The 21,264-nt window shown below is 42.4% G+C and overlaps 1 long non-coding RNA gene across 1 annotated transcript in view; it reads right to left on the reverse strand.

The window, feature by feature from the left end:
* LOC308469255 overlaps positions 1-21,264 on the reverse strand; it is a 270,286-nt gene that overhangs the window by 128,115 nt on the left and 120,907 nt on the right. The window lies entirely within an intron of this gene.

Genomic DNA, 21,264 nt, shown 5'->3' on the forward strand with positions numbered 1-21,264 from the left:
ATTTAACAGTTGCTTGCAAAAGGATTTACTAATTTTTAGTTGAAAACAGCTCTCCTGTAAATTGATCCTTGGCTATTCAGATGGTTTCCTGAAGTATCAGTACCATTTGCCCCTAATGCCCCCAGAATACGTGACAGAGCTCGCTTCTTGCAAAACCCAGATGAAATAGCCTTATGCATTAGCTCTGGGAATCTAGTCCTGATGTTATGCTCTGTTGCCTTTTCTACAATAGAGCACAGCACTGGGTTGATAGAGAGCCACAAGGGATTACATAGAGGAAAGCACTGAAATGCTGAGAGAAACAGTTGAGTCAACTGGATGATAAATGAAAGGCAGACTCTCATTACAAAGGGAGGCAACTGTACTTGTTTTTGGAACTTTGTATACTTTGTTAATGCTCCTGTAGCCTCTTTCTTAAGAGCAGTAGAAGAAAATATTTGGCAACTGGTCAGTGTAAGAAACAGCAGATCTAGTCAAATGAACAAAGATAATCAGCAAACAGAGAAAAATGACAAGAAAAGGCTAGAAAACTTCTAGAAAAGGAGGAAAGGAAATACTGGGTGCATGGAGAGAAATTACAAGAAAGATTGCACTTAAATGCCAGTTTTTAACTATGAGTGAAGTTCTAAGTTAAAGGACACAATGTGTGATTGCAAGGGTGACCTCATGTAACCGTGATAAAAGTCAGAAAAGTCCCCTACAAACAAAAGTAGAATTTGTTGATGACAAATGTATTGACGGGGTCCCTGGACCAGTTGTGGTCTTTTTAATTGCAGACTATTTTTATACTTAATTCCAATGTCCCCTTATCTGGGATGAATCTCATCTTCACAGAGCAGTTTCTATTTTCTCTCTGGACTTGAACAATGGTGCAGTTGAGAAGGATGAAATAACGAGCTGCTTTTCAGGCCATTCAACAAAAGTCTTCAGTTAGGATCGCTACAAGAAATTCAGACCACAGCTCAGAGGGCTTGTATCGCCTAAGAATTTTACTCCAGCCCAAAGCTTCTGTGGAAATAATCTGCTCATGATGACCACCAGCTGGAATTCATGGGATGTGATTCATTGAAGTTGAACATTATAATACAGAATAGGACTTTAGTGCTTCTGGCTGGACAAAACAGCTCCAGCCTGGGATCTGTGCAGAAGATAAACAGCACTAAGATTAGTTCCAAAAAAGTGAGAGCTGGACCATAAAGAAGGCTGATCGCTGAAGAATTGATGCTTTTGAATTATGGTGCTGGAGGAGACTGTTGAGAGTCCCATGCACTGCAAGACGATCAACGTATCCATTCTTAAGGAAATCAGCCCTGAGCGCTCAGTGGAAGGACAGATCCTGAAGCTGAGGCTCCAATACTTTGGCCACCTCATGAGAAGAGAAGACTCCCTGGAAAAGACCCTGATGTTGGGAAAGATTGAGGGTACAAGGAGACCAGACTCCATGGACCAGAGCATGCCAGGCACTCCTGTCTTCCACTGCCTCCCGCAGTTTGGTCAAACTCATGTTCGTAGCTTCGAGAACACTGTCCAACCATCTCGTCCTCTGTTGTCCCCTTCTCCTTGTAACCTCAATCTTTCCCAACATCAGGGTCTTTTCCAGGGAGTCTTCTCTTTTCATGAGGTGGCCAAAGTATTGGAGTCTCAGCTTCAGGATCTGTCCTATAGTGTATAATGAGTTGGTATCACATTTTTTAAAGCATGTGGAATGGACTTATTCTTGATTGCTTTGTTTATCGGTGAACCACATCTTTGTTGGTAAAAACTTTGGTTTGAGATTTATCACGTGGGAGTATTTATCATTGTTTGAATAAAATCAGACAAATCTGTGGAACATCCAAACTTTGGCTCATCAGTAGTATGAATATTTCTGTTTCCTCTGTTCTGCAGATGGTAGCAAAGTGATAGTAACAAGTGTATCACTAATTATGCAATTTGAATGGGAGTGATAAGGCAGAACAGATTTCTTTACACTAGTAATCTAATTTGCTGATAAGAAACTTCAATGAAGCTGCTAATTGGAGATCCTGTTAAGCAGGACATCAGCCATCATTAAATGTTCTGTTTAAACATTCATTTTTGCACTGGTTAGGTATAAACCCTTTTGCTGCAACAATTATGTCCTTGGAGGAAACAAGATTAATTTCCAAATAAGAGAGGAAAAATTTGCTTTGGAATTGGCTTCTGAGGGCAGATTTCACATGAAACCTTTCCTACACAGATGACCAGAGGGGGGTGTGCCTGTGTGTGTGTGTGTGTAGCAGAGAAGTGTGATGAGTTCTGCATGTAGTATGTGACAGCTGTTTATTGAGTTTCAATAACTCATATTACTGAGCTGATTGTTGATGGTGCTTTTATAAGGTTAATATAGATGCAGATATTTTGATTTGATTTTTTAAAAAAGTGTTGTAATTATTGAAAATGTTAACACTATATTAGGAACATATTGCTACAGAATTCTTATTTGGTTATTTTTATGTATTGCTGTTTATTTGTCTACTGCATATATTGTGAGTATCCTTGAACACGATTTCTTGGCAAAAAGGTAGCAGAAACACTAGATATTTAGAGGTACTAGATAGTGGTGTTCAGTAATATTTAGCAGTTGTGTTCTCACAAAACAAGAGCATTTTTAACTGATAAAAATATCAGTAGGGTTTTAATGTATTTTTTGTAAATCATACACCGGTGAGACATGTGATGTCAACATGAGGATTTTACATAAGACATCTCTAGCAAAATGAGAGAGTGAAAAAACTAACCAAGCCAAGATACTTTATCAATAAATAGTCAAGGAGTAAAAAGAGTTCCTTACATTAGCTTAGGTAAAAGAAATGATTGTAAAAATGTAGAAGAAATTGGTTATGGAAGAAACATTCATATATTTTTTCTTTCTGCAGAAAAATAAATATTCTAATAAGAATAAGCACATATTCATTCAATTTGTTGTCCTGAAGTCAACCTATACTAAACTGCAAATGAAATAGATTTTTATTTAGAGGAGTACTGAAGGGAAGTAAATAATCCATTAGAAGGATTTTTTTTTTTTATCTTCAAGAGCAAGGAGAAAAATAATTACAAAGTTCAGCCAGTTCCTCTAACAGAAGCTGTATCTGGGATGACCAGAAAGGGTATCTGTCAAAAGTATCTAGCAGTAAACAAGGCACCATGTACAAATTCTGTTTTGTCAACTGCAGTCCCAAGAGTGCCTGAGATTCTAAGTGAATGACGAACATTCCACTAAGAAAGAATGTCTTGTTAGTCAAGCTCCAGAGAACTTGTTATTTTGATTTGTTGGCATTAAATCTTGTGGTGTGATTCTGTCTGAGTGAGCAAGCAAGAGAAAGAAGGGGGTATGGTGGGCTATCTTCCATTCAAAGGGAAGATAGTTCAAATTATGTAAACATGGAGTTGTATTCAAATAGGTTCTACTCAGAGTAAACTCGGGGGAAATAATTGAACTTAGTCAGCTATGGCCATTAATGTCAGTGGGTCTGCTGTAATATTGGATACATTCCATGATATGAGATATTCTGAAGCCCAACTTTTTAAAAATGTGCCTATGATTAGTAGTTCCTCCACAATCTAGATTTGCAATATTTCAAAAAGTAAAAACCAGGACATCCAAAAAGTTGTTGAACTCGGAAATTCCCCACAGACGTCCATTCCACCTTTGAAATCCTGGTATTGTCCAGGAAAATCCGGGAATATGGCAGCCCTACAATAACACAAAGGAAAAGATACAATTTTTAGTGATCATTTAGGTCTATAATGGCGGAATGCTTATTTTCCTTCACTTCTTTTAACTCTGTGTGGTTGAGGCACAAGTCAGCCACCTGTCAACAAGGGACAAGGGGTCCTTTGTATTGTGTTAGGCCTCTCCAAAATCAGGCATTAAGGGTGTTCAGCCCTTTCCTTCCCTGTACAAAGCATGGTCTTTTTCTGTCTTCCTGTAGTATTGTTTTCTGTCCCAAGAAAGCTAAAAAAAAAGACAAAAAAGCAATTATTGATTCTGCTGATACCCCTTCCAGAGTTGGAGATCTGGAGGGAGGTTGCTCATAAGCTTAGGTATTTTCCTGAAGCTGAAGGGAGGGAGGAACAGGGGGAAGAACAGAGTATCGACAAACTTTTGCTTATCAAGCCATCAAAAAGGGGGAAAGAACAACACAAACATATGGGAGAGAAAAGGCACAGAATAAAAATGGGAAAGAAACGTGTGTGTGAAAATGAATTTCCATTGAACTGCCTTCAGTTCAATGGGCATGCAATATAGAAAAAAAAGTAAGATCAGGAATAGAGATTTGTAATGGTTGTGGCACGCAAGGAATTCAGTGAGTGGAGAGAAAAGACTACATTCAGTATTCATTTCAAGCAACCGGGAAACAATAGCAGCAGTGAGAAATAAAATAAAATAGGTAGTAAAACCCAAAGAGCATAAAGGCATCAAAAAAGTTCTAGCAACAGAAGAATTGTAACCTATCTGGGCAAACTAGAAAGCACTATTAGTAGAAATAAAGTTCTCAGTAGGTATGCGGATTTAGAATGACCTGCTTTTAAAAAACAACAACAACCAACAACCCAGTGATAGTAATAAGAATATATATCAGTCTAGATATGATGAAGCATCAAGAGTTGATTGGGTAACAAAGATGTTCAATGGAGGCCATAAAAGCAAGGGGAAATCTGGACAGCACTAAACACAATCTGGTTAAGCCTTAAATGAAAAGGAGCATTAAAGAGGGAAAGACAAACAACAGCCGTGCAAACCTTTCAGTGCACATTATTCTGTGTCTATGTGATCATAAATCCAAGGCCTGTGCTATTCTGTTCTCAGTAGTAAATATGTGAGATGCATTCCAAATGGAAGACAAACCTTGTTGATTTTCCCAGGGAGTTTACGCTTAAAGGAAAACAGGCATGCTGACAAATTATTGCGGCAAGCACTACAGCATATTAACAAAGACACTAAAGTTGGAATTCATCACATTGTGGTAATACAAAACAACTCTCCTCATGCAAATCTCACTATCCAAATATCTTTGCTATTGCAATCCATTTAGAACACGTGGGCAATTTTACAAATCGATATCCTGTCCCTCAGAATAAGGGAAATCAGAGGGCCAAAACAGATGAAAGAAATGAGCATGTAAGTTTTCAAAAATGCAGTCATCTGGGTAGGCTCAGGACCATAACAGATGACCTGGAGTCGTTTTTTAACCTTAGGTAACCTGAATTCCTCAAAACTAAAAGGGAAATGTTCTTATAGGTCACCCGATCAACAAAATTTTAGCATTCCCATACTAGAGCCCTAAGCACACCCAGCACAAATGGGTAGTTTCTTTTATTGACAAAGCACCAACTTACAGTAGTTCCTGAGGTGCACTAAACATGCACGCACACATGCTTCTGGGGGCTAGGTGGCTGGTGCCATTCCCTGGACTTGTGGTCAGAGCTAGACTTCTGGAACAACAGGTGGCCATGCCTACACCCAAACTTAAGTACCCATAAGCTGTCATCTGACAGCTTGAGTGCCAGCAACCTGCAACAAAGTTGTTGCTGTGACCACCTCTTCAAGCCTGCCCCACTGGTTCTGGGGGACAGTACAGGAGGGGATGAAGGGGTTCTGCATGCTCCCTCCCTTCAGGTACTCCCTTTTCCCTATGCTCCTGATGTGTCCTGTCCTTCCTCCAACTCCAGCTCCTGTCCAGTGTCCTGCAACACCCCCCCCCCATCGCCAACTGTTCAGACCCCTCCCCATCCTCCAGCTCCGGCTCCTTCCCTGTGGGAGGCACAAAATCCCATAAATCACTACCTCCTTCCGCTAGATCAGCCTCTGACCCTGCTACCTCCTTCACCCTCCACTGTCAGTCCTTGACAACTAGCTAGAAAGTTGGGTTGTGCTACACATGTATCCCAAGAGACATTGACGTGGATCTAGAATATTTGGCCCAGTTTAAGAGGTGGATGGGATGGAAATGGTATCCAAGGAGTAGAATAATCTTCAGTGGATGGGTGGTTTTTAAACCCTTTAAAAACCCTTATCCCTGTCCCTGAATTGTTTTGATGATGGGTCCAAGGTGGGCTGGACATCTACCAAGATGGCACAGGGCAAATCCGCCTGATCTGGGGACCACACATCAGGCCCACAAGATGAATTGGGCAGTCTGTGCACAAGCCTTAGTCTTCAACACCAAGAAGAGACTCTCCTCCCCTGCTCCGTCCATTTAGGTACCTGGAGGACATTCCACTTGACTTTACAAAGAAGCAGATAGTTTGGAACAAATATAATGATGGTGAAACTTGGGTGAAGCAGAATGGAACACAGGGTCATACTCAGAGACAACTGTTTATAGGCTTGAAGGTAATGTTCATGGCACTCTTTAAATAATCCGATTTGTTCTTAAACATGGACCCAAAGCACAGCCAGAAACATTTGGTTAATTATGGCAGCCAGCCAGTACTAGGCTGGCCAAGTTAATTATGAAGACGATCAACAATGGGCAAAACAAATTACTTGGGCAGAATAAGACGCTGCTACTCAGTGACTAATAGCAAAACAGCTTGCCCAGACAGATAAGTAAGGGAGGACACAGATGCATACCACACACCAGATGGGTTTTCCAGTGGCAGAGGCAAATAATTTCAAAAACACGCTCCTCCAGCAATTTTAAATGCCTGTTCCTGCAATCCTATAATGAGCTTGTGCCTTTTGAATAAAGATGCTTCCCCTACGTGCCTCCAAAATAAAGGATGCAAAATAATCTCTCTCTCTCTCTGAAAAATAATTTATTCACATCCCACCTTACTAATTATTGGCCCGACTGTGTGAAAGTTATGGGACTTTCATGACCCCAAATTCGCTCATCTTTAAAATGAGAGTTAAAAACTCCCTAAGCAAATTTTCATTTCAGGGCACAATGGAATATGGCAGCCAACCAAATTCTGGAATCCCCACCCCACTCCCAGTGTCTGCATGCTGGATAAGAGATTTATATATGAAAATATGCATGTAAGTCCCATTTAGCATGAATGAAGTGGAGAATACAGATAACTCAGCACACTGATTGATCTGTGTATTCTCTGGCCCCTGTACAAATGTCTCCTTCACTACACAGTTGTTGGAAGAGAGTGTTGCAGTATGGGAAGAGGACAGTCAGAAGGAGCAAGATCTCATTACCAGGTCATACACGGAACTAAATGTGTGCAAAGGTAAATGAAACAAATCATTTCCCCTAGAGGAGCATTTATGAGCAACCCATAACAATTATGAATGGGTGGCGATAGCCTGTGTGGCAAGTAGAGATGGACAGATCAGTCTGTTTCTGGTCCGCATCAATTCCGCAAGTCCATTTTGTTTGGTTGCTGCATTAATGTGCTGTTTCTTAAAAAAGAAAAACCCATGAAGCTGCAACTTTGTTCTTGAAGCGCCAATTCTTCCTTGTTCAAGTGAGTGTTCTTCATTGTAAAATGGTCACCAGGGTATCTATGGGAGTGCTTGTTATTATTGCTAAGTTAGCTCTGTTTCCTAATGCTAATAATCTAATAATTGAGAGGTCATTCTCAACCAATCTTAAAAGATTGTTCACTGAAACATAACTGAATAGATGGGTTCTAATATATATAAGACCTTAGTAATTTCATGCTTTTGAGGTGCAGATGTTATTTAATTTTTGATCATAACCTTATTCTCATTGCATTCTTCTCCAATGCCACCTCACTTTAACGTGGCTTTCTATAACATTTACCTTGTACTGTAGCTGAAGAATTTCCAAGACACTGGGGAACCTTTTCTGCCTTTCACGAGGCCATAGCTCTTTGGACTTTTATTTAGAAAATCCATTAAAGTTTACAACACAGCTGAACTAATATTTGCAATAAGGGAGTTGGAGATAAGTAATGTGTCTGATAAATGGAAAACTGCCCCAGGATGCCTGGAGATTACTGTAATTCTGAAGAAGGCAGCTTATTTACAGGGGCAAAATTCTTCTTGTATTATTTCTTAGTTTGCTGCATTACAGGGAAGGGAAAGTAACACAATGGGGATGGTGGTCAGGGAAGGAGCATTGTACAAATGCTGTAATTGCACAGGAATTCCTTCTGGTAAAGATACTGTTACAAGCTAAAGGATGACCTTGGACGTAATAAGGTCTTTGATAATTCCAGACCCTCCAAGTGTCCCTATTTTCCAGGGACATCCATGATTTAGAGAAGTCATCCTAGTTTCTGATTTGATCCCGGAATGTCCCGCTTTTCCCTATTTTCATCGGAGAAATCTTGACGGGTATCGTAGGGTGCCCCTATTTTCATTGGAGAAATGTTGAACAGAATGGAGCTATCCAACCCCCAAGCTGTCTGAAGGCAATCCTGTATAGGGAAGTTTTTTTTAATGTTTAATAATTTATTATGTATTTATTTATGCTGCAAGCTGCCCAGAATGCTGGGGCAACCCAATAAGATGTAAAATTATCATTATGGAGGGGGATGCCCCTATTTTTATCAGAGAAATGTTGGAGGGTATGCAATTCCTCAGTCTCCAGCTTGATGGAGGAAGGAGTTTGTTTGGTAAGCAGGAAGTAACAGATGGGAAGAGTGCCCTGGTCCATTTCCAGTATTATTGCTGACTCTAGCTACTTCCTACCTATTTCCAAGTTAATAAATTTAGATCCAAAAGTTGCCTTAGAAAGATCCAGATAATTTTTAGTTTTTTAACAACCACTTTTTTTCTTTTCAATTATATATTTGGTTTCATAAATCTATATTCTAGCTGTTTCGGCAATGTTGTCATCCTGATTTCGTCCTGGCTTCTTCACACGGCGATCCTTTAGCATTGCTGTGACATTGCTTTTCCACCAGTTGGGAATGGAATTAAGATGTCCAGCCACATAACACAGTATAGTGCTTTATATACAGCAGTGCTCATCCCCAAAGGCCAGAATCCTTCTATAATATTTCCTGAGAAGTAAGTTGCATTCCTCAAAAGACTCCTCCAACTCTAATGGTGGTGCCACTCACTGAGCACAGCATTTCATGTTGCTGGGGATATGTTAAACTTATTTGCATGCATGGCGCATAGCATATTTTCAAAGGTTGACTTGTATAACAGGTGTGTGCACATTACATGCTGATCTTCTTTGATTATACCAAAATCTCCTACACAGTTTTTAAAGTTAGGTGAATATTAGCAATGCAGTAATCCAAAAAACCAAGTTCTGAAAAATCATTTGGCTGAAGAATGTGATTTGTTCTTTCACATTATCTGAGTCTGGAAAATGGGCGGGGGGGGGGGCAGAATTGAAGTCTAAAGCTAGCACATAAATGCTTTGAAGTGATTGTCAGAGGCTTATCTATCTATTCTGCGTCCAGTTAAGAATCAAAGCTACTAGTTTCAGAAGGAACTATGGACTATAATTGATTATCTAACCTGACAGATTCAAGAGGCATTCCAACAGTAAAATAAGGGAGCAAATACTGCTCTCTCACCTACTGCTGTAACAGCAAGTAGCTGCCAAACACAGGACCATTGCCAGGCACAGCCTCAGTTGTTAGCTTTTTCTAATGAAAAAAGATTAGGTGTTCTCATCTCATCAGACGTGATGATACAGGGAAGCCTGCAGCCCTAGGCTTACCATGATGCAGACTTGGCAAAAACTGGACCAGGTGTCTTTCCTTCTTCCTTTTTTTTTAAAGCCTGCTTCTGTACTCCTGATTACTGCAGAAAACAATCTCCATTTTGTTTGATTGTGCCAAAATGAATGCAAGCTTAAAGCAGATGCCACCAGGCATTCTGACAAGCTACACCTTCATATAAGAACATTAATTGTTGCGTGCAGCGTCTGATACAGTGAGTGCTACTGAGCTCAAATCAGACATGCCCAGTAGACCTTCTACAATCCCATCATCCTTCGTCATGCTGCATCTTGGAAAATTTCCTAGAATATAAATTAACAGAGAGCACCAGATTGGTGGCTGATGGCTGATAAATTATTAGTTGTGAACAGGGCTTTTTTTTCAGCCGGAACTCACTGGAAATTAGTTCTGGCACCTCTCAGGTGGGCGCCATTGCCATTATAAGAGAGCAAGGGAGGTGTTCAAGGTGAGATTTGGCACCTCTTTTTCTAGAAACATAGCAGTGATTGTGAGGGTATGTGACTGTATTACATGTTTTTAGATATTCTTCATTTCTAGGGTTAAAAAAAATGTTTTTAATTTTGGTATTGTTTTATCATTTTGGTATTTGCCACCCTGGACTCCTTTGGGAGGAAGGGCAAGATATAAATTTAATAAATTAATAGTAGTAACAGTAATGCTGAAGTTTGATTTTCCTAAGCTGTGACTTTAACATTTCTTCCCTCCACCCCAGGATGCTACACAGTTGAGTTTCCCGACAATTCTCTTAATAATGTCCAGCAAGTTCTTTGTGGGTTCAAGGCTTCTCTGTGTTGGGACTATGTAAAAAATGTAACTCAGGGATGAAATGAAGCCTTCTTTAAACACACTCACACCATAGCTACCCTACACTTCTTTAATCTGTTTCTGCTCTTTCAATCAGCATTAGGCTGGCATCTTGTTCAGTTCAAATGCTACGATAAATAGTCAATCAATCAAGAAATTAAATGATATGCTCTTTGTTAAAGTTAATTATGTGAGGATGGACATGCTCTGACTAAGCAGGACCTACTATATTTTTTAAAAAATCTTTATGCCATTTCGCACCAAATGTTTTGGCAGCTTAATTACAGGCAGGTGGTGTAGCTGCTGTAATTACACAGAAGGCCTCCTATTTTGTCATCACACTTAATTAGAGCTGTCTGGCTATTGCTCCGGCCTGAAAAGGATGTTTCTTGGATCAGTTTCCATGTTTCTGAAAAAAGATGAACATGTTAACAAGCTGAGCGAGTTGCCTGTTGAATCAAACACCAATGCAGGTTTCCTGGAATTTGCTTCTCCTTCAACAAAGGAAAAATCATGACATTCATAGGACTGGACTTTGGCCTCTCTTTAGGAAAGCAAAACAAAGGTTGGGATCTCAGTCATGTTTAACTGCCTTAATGAAAAGGGAATTGCTCAGCTAGAACTGAGATAAGTATCTAGAACACAAAATTGAAAGGCGCTACTGTAATCTTAAGGGACGCGGGTGGCGTTGTGGGTTAAAACCACAGAGCCTAGGACTTGCCAATCAGGTCGGCGGTTCGAATCCCTGCAATGGGGTGAGCTCCGGTTGCTCGGTCCCTGGTCATGCCAACCTAGCAGTTTGAAAGCACATCAAAGTGCAAGTAAATAAATAGGTACCGCTCTGGCGGGAAGGTAAATGGTGTTTCCGTGCACTGCTCTGGTTCACCAGAAGTGGCTTAGTCATGCTGGCCACATGACCCGGAAGCTGTACACTGGCTCCCTCGGCCAATAAAGTGAGATGAGCGCCGCAACCCCAGAGTCGTCCGTGACTGGACCTAATGGTCAGGGGTCCCTTTACTTTACTGTAATCTTAGGCTCCAGAGTAAGGTTTCCTGGGGACAGTCCCCGGATTTACAAATCAGTCCATGACAAATTCCATCTATTTAGTAGGAAGTTGAAACGTGTCACCGGGGTAAAAAAAAATATGGATGTACCGTGCTATATTAGAAGCAAAAAATATTGTTTTGATGAATTGGAAGAGCCTCAAAAAGATTCCACTGAGCACATGGATTGATAATATGGACAGATTAGCTACATACGAACGAATTGCATGTTGATGCAAAATAAGAATGGATAAATATAAAGAAATCTGAAATAAATATTTAAGCGATAAGGTGGATAGTGGTGGGAAGTAGGGGGAGGAGGGAAAATATTGTTAAAAAAGGGGTAGTCAATGAATACATATCAGTGTATTCAAATCTGAATTGTCAAATTGTGTTATTATTGTTATTATGGTTTTTGTTGTATGTGTGTTTTGCGGTTTATGTTTGTATCGAAAAAATGATTAAATAAATTTATTTTTAAAAGTGTCCCCTGATTCATTGAAAAAAATCTGGTAACCTTTCTCTAGAGGGCACTGAGTTGAACTCCTGCTTTGTTGTTTTCCTAGGAGATCTGCTGCATCTTTATTTCATGCCTGTGTCTTAATTTACCCAAGAGAAAAGAAGTATTTTTGTCAGAGGGGTTGGTCTTTCAGTTTGAAATGCTTCCTTCCTTAAGGAAGGAAGTGTTGTCCTTCCTTAAACTGAGAATTCTCTGCCTTACCCATAGTGAATCTGAATAATGATGCTAATGGCTTTGAAGGCAAAAGGCCCTTTCCAGATTGAAGATAAGTCAACCAACAGATGAAGGAAAATGCATTAGAGGACAATCCCATACATCCCTATTCAGAAGTGAGCCCCACCTGAGTTCAAGTCTCTCTCCTAAGCAAATGCGTACAGGATTGCAGTCTTGGTGAAGTGGCAAATTGCAGACCTTTAAGAGAGACTGAGAAATCTCCCCTAGTGATTTGAAGCACAAAAGAAACACTGGTCCTGTTCCTGACAAATTTGAATGGGATTTCGTGCTTACATCAGAAATGTCTGGTTGTTGCTAGGGTGATCAGATGTACTATTTATCGAGGAAGGTCCTCTGTTTGAGGGGCTGTCAGAGAGCAGAGCCCCCAAAGATGTTCATCAACAGCAAATTAGCACTTGGCAGACTGAGCAGGTGCATAGATTACCTAGTCATAGCCTTTCCTGCTGTGGTGAGAAGTATTGTACTTCTATTTAAATAAAGTGATTATTTCTAAATGTGCGGCTATACATTAGTAGCATGTGCAAATATAGGGATGCCATATTTCAAAGAGTGGAAATCCGGACACAGCTTTATGCCCAACATTGTTGAGCTTTTTTTGGCAGAATCACAAAAACATGACGGTTTTGATCTATTTTTAAGGGAAATCGGCAAAAACTACACCAGCCTACATGGGTTGCCATACGTCCAGATTTCCCCAGACGTTTTGCCAATTTCCACCCAGACACCGCTTCTGACTACAGAATTCTGGGTATGTGTGGGAAATTCCGGACATATGGCAACCCTCTATGCAAATCTGTATCCTCTTTTGTCCTGTTGTTGTTGTTGTTGTTGCTGCTGCTGTTGCTGTTCTTCTCCTCCTTCTCCTTCTCCTTCTCCTTCTCCTTCTCCTTCTCCTTCTCCTTCTCCTTCTCCTGGTGATGTGTAAACAGCTACTCTCATTCCAGCATTAATAATATGTTGCTTGGGCATGAACAGGATGCTTCCAGGATTCATTCTGATACTGCTATTAGGCTGAGCAAGTTGCATGGCATATCACAGGACTGGGGAACCTATGCCTTTCCAGATGTTGTTGGACTCCAGCTTCCATCAACCCCAGCCAGAAATGATGGGAGCAGCATCCAGAGAGCCACAGCTTCCCCCCTCCATGTTGTGGTGGCCGGCAGCAGGGACTCCTCTTCCATCTCCTATCCACAGCCAGCAAGGCAGCCGCATCTGAGCCCCAGCCCCCGCTAGGATGCCTCACTAGCTGGCTGAGGAGGATGGAGCTGAACTGCTTCTCTCTCAGAGGCAGCACTGCTGCTGCCTGCTGCCTTTTTTCATTGACTTTGTGGGTGTCAGGCCCCCACAATTATATTCTCTTGGGTGCCCAAGCACCCACAACCCCCCTGAGTTGGCTCCTATGCCCACATTTAAGGGTAAATGCCAGGTGGTGTTATTTGACAACTCCCTAAAGCCCTGTCACCATCAAACTCTGCACGAGAGTACAAATCATGTCCTAGCACAGCTGTTAACAACCCCTGCCCTCCCCCGCCTCCAATATGGAGTGTTTTGAGAAAGCAAATAGTTGCCAACTGGAAAACCTCCACTCCTGGTATGATCACTCTATGCCTGGTATGAAATATCTGCCTTATCATTTGCATGTGCCCTTTGATCCTGGACAGTTTCCTTGTTGTGTTAAGTGAGTCAATACTCTGAATGGATAACATTGTCTCAGCTCTGAGGGGAGGAGATAAAAGTACACACACATTTCCAGTATGGACTGATGCAAGTATATCCCTGCTTCTGGAGAAAAGTTATTTGTCCTGTGGAGGGAGGGTAATATAGGCAGTAATATAACATGCTCCCATGGCTGCATTTCTTTCAGAAATAAAATACAGTGGTACCTCGGGTTAAGTACTTAATTCGTTCTGGAGGTCTGTACTTAACCTGAAACTGTTCTTAACCTGAAGCACCACTTTAGCTAATGGGGCCTCCTGCTGTGGCCGTGCCGCTGGAGCCCGATTTCTGTTCTTATCCTGAAGCAAAGTTCTTAACTTGAAGCACTATTTCCGGGTTAGCGGAGTGTGTAACCTGAAGCGTATGTAACCCAAGGTACCACTGTATTGGGAAATCCAAATACTGGGAAATCCAGGGGACCTTATCCAGACTGGCTGGATGAAGCCCATTGGAGTGCCTTCCCCTGCTGCCCTAAAGGGCAGCACTAGAATATTATTTCATTACTACGCTTTGTTGCTGTACAGCAGTGTGAATACATACCTTTAGCTCTGCCCCACCCCAGGATAGACATGAGAACTGCCCATAGACATCCACAGGGGAAACCCTGGATTTTAAGGTATCTGCCAATCTCCCACCTCACTCAGCAGACTGATCTTGGCAGAAGTCTGCACTGTTCGTGTGTAGAGAGCTTTTGAAAATGGGCCATGGGCTGCATAAAGTTTGTGGAAGGCCATAGAGTTGGAACTTGGGCCAAAAGTTGCCCACTACTGACCTAAGCAATGTGTATCACCCTCCCTGTGCACACGTGAAACTTGCAAAGGAAACTTGGAACCCTATCTTACTGGGCACTTGCTTCTCCCTGTCTGTCCCCTGAACACAAGATAAAAATGGATAGTCTGAACATGCCTTCATCTTTGTTTTGCTGAAGGAAGTGCTGCTTATCTAGTTCCAAAACAGAACCCCTAGAGAAGGCTGCTATGCTTTCATGTGTAAGTTACTGAAAATAGTTTTGGGATCAATAGTGTATATAAGGGTACTAGTTAGAAAATTACCTGGACAGGTCACATTATATCCCACACAGACAAGAAGGGCACTGCCAATGGGAGCTAGGCTGAAGCACACAGTCTAGAAAAACAACCGTTCTTGCTTACTTACTCAGCAACCCCTGCTTCTCAGAAATTCTCTTTTGAAATAGCTACTCATTACTCATTATCACGCCACATCTCTCTTGTCCTCTGCAGGCAACATGCCACCCATGCAACATACACAAATGTTGCAGCTTCAAGCCATACAGACTACATGTGAGGTCTAAAGTGGGGTCTAAAGTCTTCCAACTACTAACCAGTTGGAAGCCAGCTGCTCCTTTGTGGGCGTTGCCATTTTGATGCTCCGGGAGGGTTCCATTGCCTTTGCAGAGTGCATGACCGACAGGCCCAGAACTACTTGGGATGTGTAAATATGCCATGTTCTGTGGTTTGACAGTGGTTTCTGTCACCTTCTCATTTTTCTAGTCTTTAGTTTAGTTCTCCACATTTTCACATCAGGTTTGGAGGGTTTTTAAAAACAACAACACAAAAATTTGTGAAGCTGGCACTCATTAAGAACCTAGGTATGCAGGAATGCACCTAAGTCAAGGGTGCATCTTTCCTGCTGAACAATTCAAGATTGGTCAATTGGCAAAGAAAACACACACGAGAGAGAGAGAGAGAGAGAGAGAGAGAGAGAGAGAGAGAGTTGTAGAGGAATCAGGCGTATCTATGCAAACCATTCCTAACGTTGCTGCCCTCCAGATGTTTTGGACTACAACTCCCATCAACTCCAAGCAGCATGGCCATGCTGCCTGGGAGTCTTGCATCCTAAAACATCTGGAGGGCACCAGGTTTGGGGAGGCTCTTCTATGTCTATTTCCAGCACTATGGAATATATTGGCTCATTATTTAGTATGCAACTATATCCATATTGTGATCTTCCCCCATTGAAATATTGTTTGGGATCTTCCAGTGTTGAAAATCAGAAACAAATTATCCTATGCTCTGAGTATCCCAGTTTTATTCACTAGCTGCCTGTTTGAAGGTTTAAAGGTGATAAAATTAATTACTCCTCTGGTTCATCATGAGGCAGTAACCCAATTAGTATGTGGCTAAACTTGGAAGACCAAAGGGAATTGGATTAGTACTGAGAAAGACAAAGAAGCAATTAAAGCACTGCTATTACGAGAGACACATTTAATTAACATGCACTGTTTTTATTTTCTTTCATGTTTGAAAAGCTAGGGAACTGACCTCCATTTTGTGTCTGGAGACTGCAAGAACCCACTCATTGTGCTGACTATGAGCAAGGCAGATGGAAAAGGCCTTCAACAGAACTAGGCATGAGGACTCTCTGAAAACAACAGCACTCCTTTCGGGTGATTTTGGATAAGGCTCGTGAAAGGATTTGCGTTAAGGGATGATAAAGAATATTGCAATGTTCTCTTTGTGGCAAAATCTGGACCCATAAACTCCATTACGCCTCAAGAGTAATGCATGCACCTTCCTAAGCACCCCAGAATTTCACAATTAAAACCTGTCTGGAGGAAGATTGATAAATCCTAATGATTAACACCAATGTAGCCTTAATGTGTCAGCCATCCCAGCCCCACTTTCCCTACAGGTATTTACAGACTGCCTGACAAATGTGACCTGGCATATAATTGGCTAGAAGGTGCCAGCTGCCACTAAAATGCTTTTAAAAAGGACTAGGAAAATGGTCCTTTGTCCCTCATGGATCATCAGAAAACCCTGCAGCTGGCCAGCTATGCTGTGTTACTCATGAGGAGACCAGAAGCCTGTTTGTCAGTAACTTGTTCAGGCCATTCTTAGTTGGTGGAGCGATTTGTCTTGTTCAGGATAAGATAGAGTTAGAGAGTTCCTTTTGCTTTCAGTATTTTGCTTTGTCCCTTTGTTCTCTCCCTTGCCTTTTTCATTCCTAAGAAACATTATGTAATTTGACAAGTTGGGTCTTGAGTTCACAGCTGCCAATTCACAGGCTTGGTGGAAAAAAACCCCATGTGCCTAAGCCACCTTGTTCATGCTACAGAGCTATAGGAATTGGGGTTGACAGAGAAAAGCAGGCTGTTCTGTTCTCTGGGACAGACAGAGAGGTGGGCACCAGCTCTGCTTGCCTTGTAAATGGAGAGGAATCTTGGTGGTGAAACAATTTTATTTTACCTCAGGGAGTGTCAAGTAAACTGGATGCTACCTTTAAGAGTTTCTGGAAAGTCCCAGAATTCCCTCTCATTTGGGGCCTGGAGGAGAGTGATTACCAGGAGCTTGGCACATGCCTGGCCTACTTCACAAGGCAATTGTGTATGGAAGGGCATAATTAGGCTTTCCTAGTCCCCCTTCCCTTCCCTTCCCTTTACAATCTTGGCATCATGAACCCAGCCAGATTTATGGTGATTTGACTGAGATCAAACAAACTCTTCCCAGTACGCTCACGCTGAATAAAAGATGAAAAGGGGGATATGTTGGCCTGTTATTGTGTAAATTGGGCCCACACTCAGTGCCTTGCCCACCATACATTCATTACCTGCTGGCAAAGTATAGACCCAGTTCCCTACAGTAGTTTAATACACTCTTTGTGGGATTGCTAGCTGGGAATGGGTAAGATAAAAATGTCATGTCAGTGCTTCATCATCTTCATTGGTTTTCTGTCCACTGGCCTTGGGTCCAAAGTGCTGATCTTGACCTTCACTGCATAGGGCCAGGGAACCTGATGGACCACCTCTTCCAATATACCCTGCCTAGACCTAATTGGAGTGCCTTTGTTAGCTGCCCCATCAAATGATGAACACAGGTGGCTATTAGTGAAAAGGACTTCTCAGTGGTGGCATTTCAGTTCTGGGACACCCTCTGCAGCAGAGCTAGCCTAGTGTCTGCGGTTTTCCCTTTTTGGCAGCAAACAAAGCCTCCCCCCCCCCCCCCGGGCATCTTAATACTTTCTGTATAGATTGTAACACTGTTCTAGATTTCTTGAGTCATCCCTTGTGCCATGAGTTTTAGGCTGCATTATTTTTGTATTGTTCACTTTTATTTTGCTATCAATGAATTTTAATTTGCTTTATTCTGTGGTTGGAAAGCTGCCAGGAAAACATCCTGTTATGGGGCAACTTATAATTATACATAATGAAATATCAAAGTGCTTCATTTTGGGCTGGATGATGTTTGTGAAGTGTAAAGCCCCCGCTCCTCCCCATTACTCGTTTGCAAAACTATCATGAAAGAAAATAATGAGTTTACAAAGTGTTCTGAATAGTCCAGGGAACAAAAGGAACAGTGCTGAGGCAAAAACATCTCCCTCACCTTTGATTTCCCCATACAATGGTGATAAGCTCCTGTTATGAGAATCTGGCTAAAGCAATGCCTAGGAAATGAAACTGACAGCGCAATCCTACATGTTTCTACTCAAAATAATAGCCTGCAGGTCTAGAGATCTGTGGGGTTTCCAGTCATTGGGGATGGAGCAGGCTAGGAATGGGGATTTAGGGGCAGAGACAAGACCAGCACACATAGCCTACTCCTGTTGTGATTTCCAATTCAGATATAGCACCAAAACATGGCTCTTTTGAGCTTACTTGAAGGAAAGATGCTTCTGAATACAAGTTTTTGGAAACTGCAAGAGAGGAGAGTGCCATTGCACAGGTTATGCCTGTGTGCATCTCACAGGCACCTGGTTGGCCACTGTGAGAACAGGATGTGGGGGTAGTTGAACTCACCCATTGCTACAACGCCTTCTGTTCTGGATTCTTCCTTGATTTCATTCTTCAGCTCAAAATATACCTGAGTGTTTTGATCAGGGGGGACAATAGCACATCCCCGGTACTGAATTACTGAATAATTCTGTGGAGAAGTTTGCCCTTTTGGGGATTTCTAGCTTGCTGGACTCAGTGTTGTCTTTGATACACAGAGTGGCAGAATCTCTGGTACATCCCACTCTTTCCTACAGAGTTTATATCCAGAAATAACTCTGTCCCACAGGTTCTCTGTGTTCCACCAGATTTCTGTTATGCCAACTATATCAATGCTGTCTCCACACAGATGCTACTTAACAGGCCTATTTTTTTAAAAGGGAATTGGTTTATTTGTGGGGTGGGTGGAACAAGGTACATTGCAGCCCATTCCCTGAGCAACTAAGAGGAGTGACCTTCAATGGCAGCCTATAGAGGAATAACATCACTACTTTTGATTTCCTTCCTTCCCACCTCTCACGTACAAAGATGTGGCTGGAGATTCGTCTTGCCCAAGTGGCCATTTGGCATTTGATCGAAGCCTGTGGAGACTCCTTTGTGCTTCAGAAGAAGGGAACAAACATGCTTGTTCTCTTGGGATGTTGAGGGGGATGTTTCTGAAGACTGGCACATTCCATTCCCGGGTGGGTGCAGAGATAACATGATCTCTGAGGCATTGCCTTCCTCCCCTCACCCAAGTTTGCCCAGAGCTTAAAGACTTACATCCGCCACCGTCCCTTGCCCCACAAAAGAGGTAGAAGGCTTTTCACAGAATGAACTGCTTAGGGTGGATTTCTCCCACAATACTAGATGACCATCTCCCCATCGCTCATCGGATCTATTTTGTGAGCAGGGTGGGTGGCAAGGGATGATCTATATTTCCATTTTGGCACTGGGCTGGGTTAGGATACCCATGGTTAGGATAATTGTTCCGCACCTGCTGGTCTTCTGCACATTCCCCTACCTGTGGCAGTGCTGCCACCGGGGAAAGTTTGGTGGGCCTGATCAGGTCCTTGAGGTGGCAGTTCCTGCCACCAGCCCCTGGGATGTGTGGTCCAGTGATCTAATATCCTGGATAAGCTTAAGCATTTCATTCTGTGATAGGTCTTCTACTCCTTTTGCTGAAAAGGCCACAAGTCATTAAGGGCTGTGCCAGCTTGTGGAGTTTGGGTGGGGCGGGAGGAGGAGGTGCCATGGAGCACCTGTGACCTTTGTACTTGCCTAGGAAGGGAATGTGCCAGCCTTGAACACCCCCCTCAAGAACATCCCACTGTAGGGCAGGCAGAGTGGGAGGAGGCAAGTAGACTACGGAGGCCTTGCGGCTCACCACTGCCAGGAGCTGCGACTGCTAGAGCAAGTTCCATGTTTATTTATATATTTAATTGCTATATTCCGTGGATAAGACGACCCACATTTTAAAAAAAATGGGTTAAAAAAACCCTCATCTTATAGACGAAAAAATACAGTAGATCTGACAGGCCTGAAGCCTGTCTGCCCCTGCCCTAAACCAGAGCTTCAATGATTCTGGAGCACTGTCCATGTTGAGTGGAACTAATGGGAGTTAGAATCCAACAACATTTGGTTTAGCATTATGACTACAATGATGAAATTCCCCTTCCACTTCCACTTCAGAATTAGCCGTAGATCCTGATGATGTGGCTTGGTCTAAACATAAACTGGGATCAAACCATAGCATGCTATCCTGGTTTGTTAAATAACTTTAGCTTCCTTCAAGCATTAGAATTTCCTCCTCACATTGCCACCCGTCCGCATCCCCCTCCATGTGTTAGAGAGTCATGTGTCAGAGAGTCAACCTCTGAAGCAGGGAGCCTCCTGTTTTCACAGAAGCTCCCCGCAGGTACAGGTACAGGTTCTCCGCAGGTACACACGTTCTCCGCAGGCACAGAAGGTTTCTCTGCTTCAGAGGTTCACCCTCTAACTCACGGAGGGCAAAGGGGACAATGACAGAGAGGGCAGCGTTTAGCATGCACATTGCCATTCTCCCCCCCCCCCCACTGCGGTACTTGTGTGTGGGATTAGAACACCCAAAGAGGATTTCTGATTACAACTATTCACTCTCCTGAGTTTAGACGTCATGGGAAACTATGGTTAGGTCTAAAGGGAAAAAATGAAAGCTTTAGATCTTCTCACAGACATGGAGGGCTGCAGTGAGGAAGCATCTCACACAGGTCCATTCCTGTGACACAAAAGTAGGTGCAGCCAATGTGGAGTCTTCCAGGGCTACAGCCCCCATCATCCCAGGACTTGGGCTGATGGAAGTTGTGGCCAAACAACATCTGAATAGCACCAAATTGGCTACCCTGACACTAAACCATGGTTTAGGGTGACATCTAAACTGAGCCAGTGATTTCTCAAATGGAACCACTATTGAAGTGTCCTGGGTTGGTTGAGACCCCCAGGTCAGGATCACACTTGTAGGCCTTCAGGCCAGTAACTATGGTGAATATTTTGTATCTTGTGCGAGACTACTGGGCCGTAACTTTGGTTTCCATAGGATTAGTGTTGGGATGTTA

The sequence above is a fragment of the Podarcis pityusensis genome (assembly GCF_964106645.2).
Source record: "Podarcis pityusensis genome assembly, chromosome: 2".
In the NCBI taxonomy this organism is placed as follows: Eukaryota; Metazoa; Chordata; class Lepidosauria; order Squamata; family Lacertidae; genus Podarcis; species Podarcis pityusensis.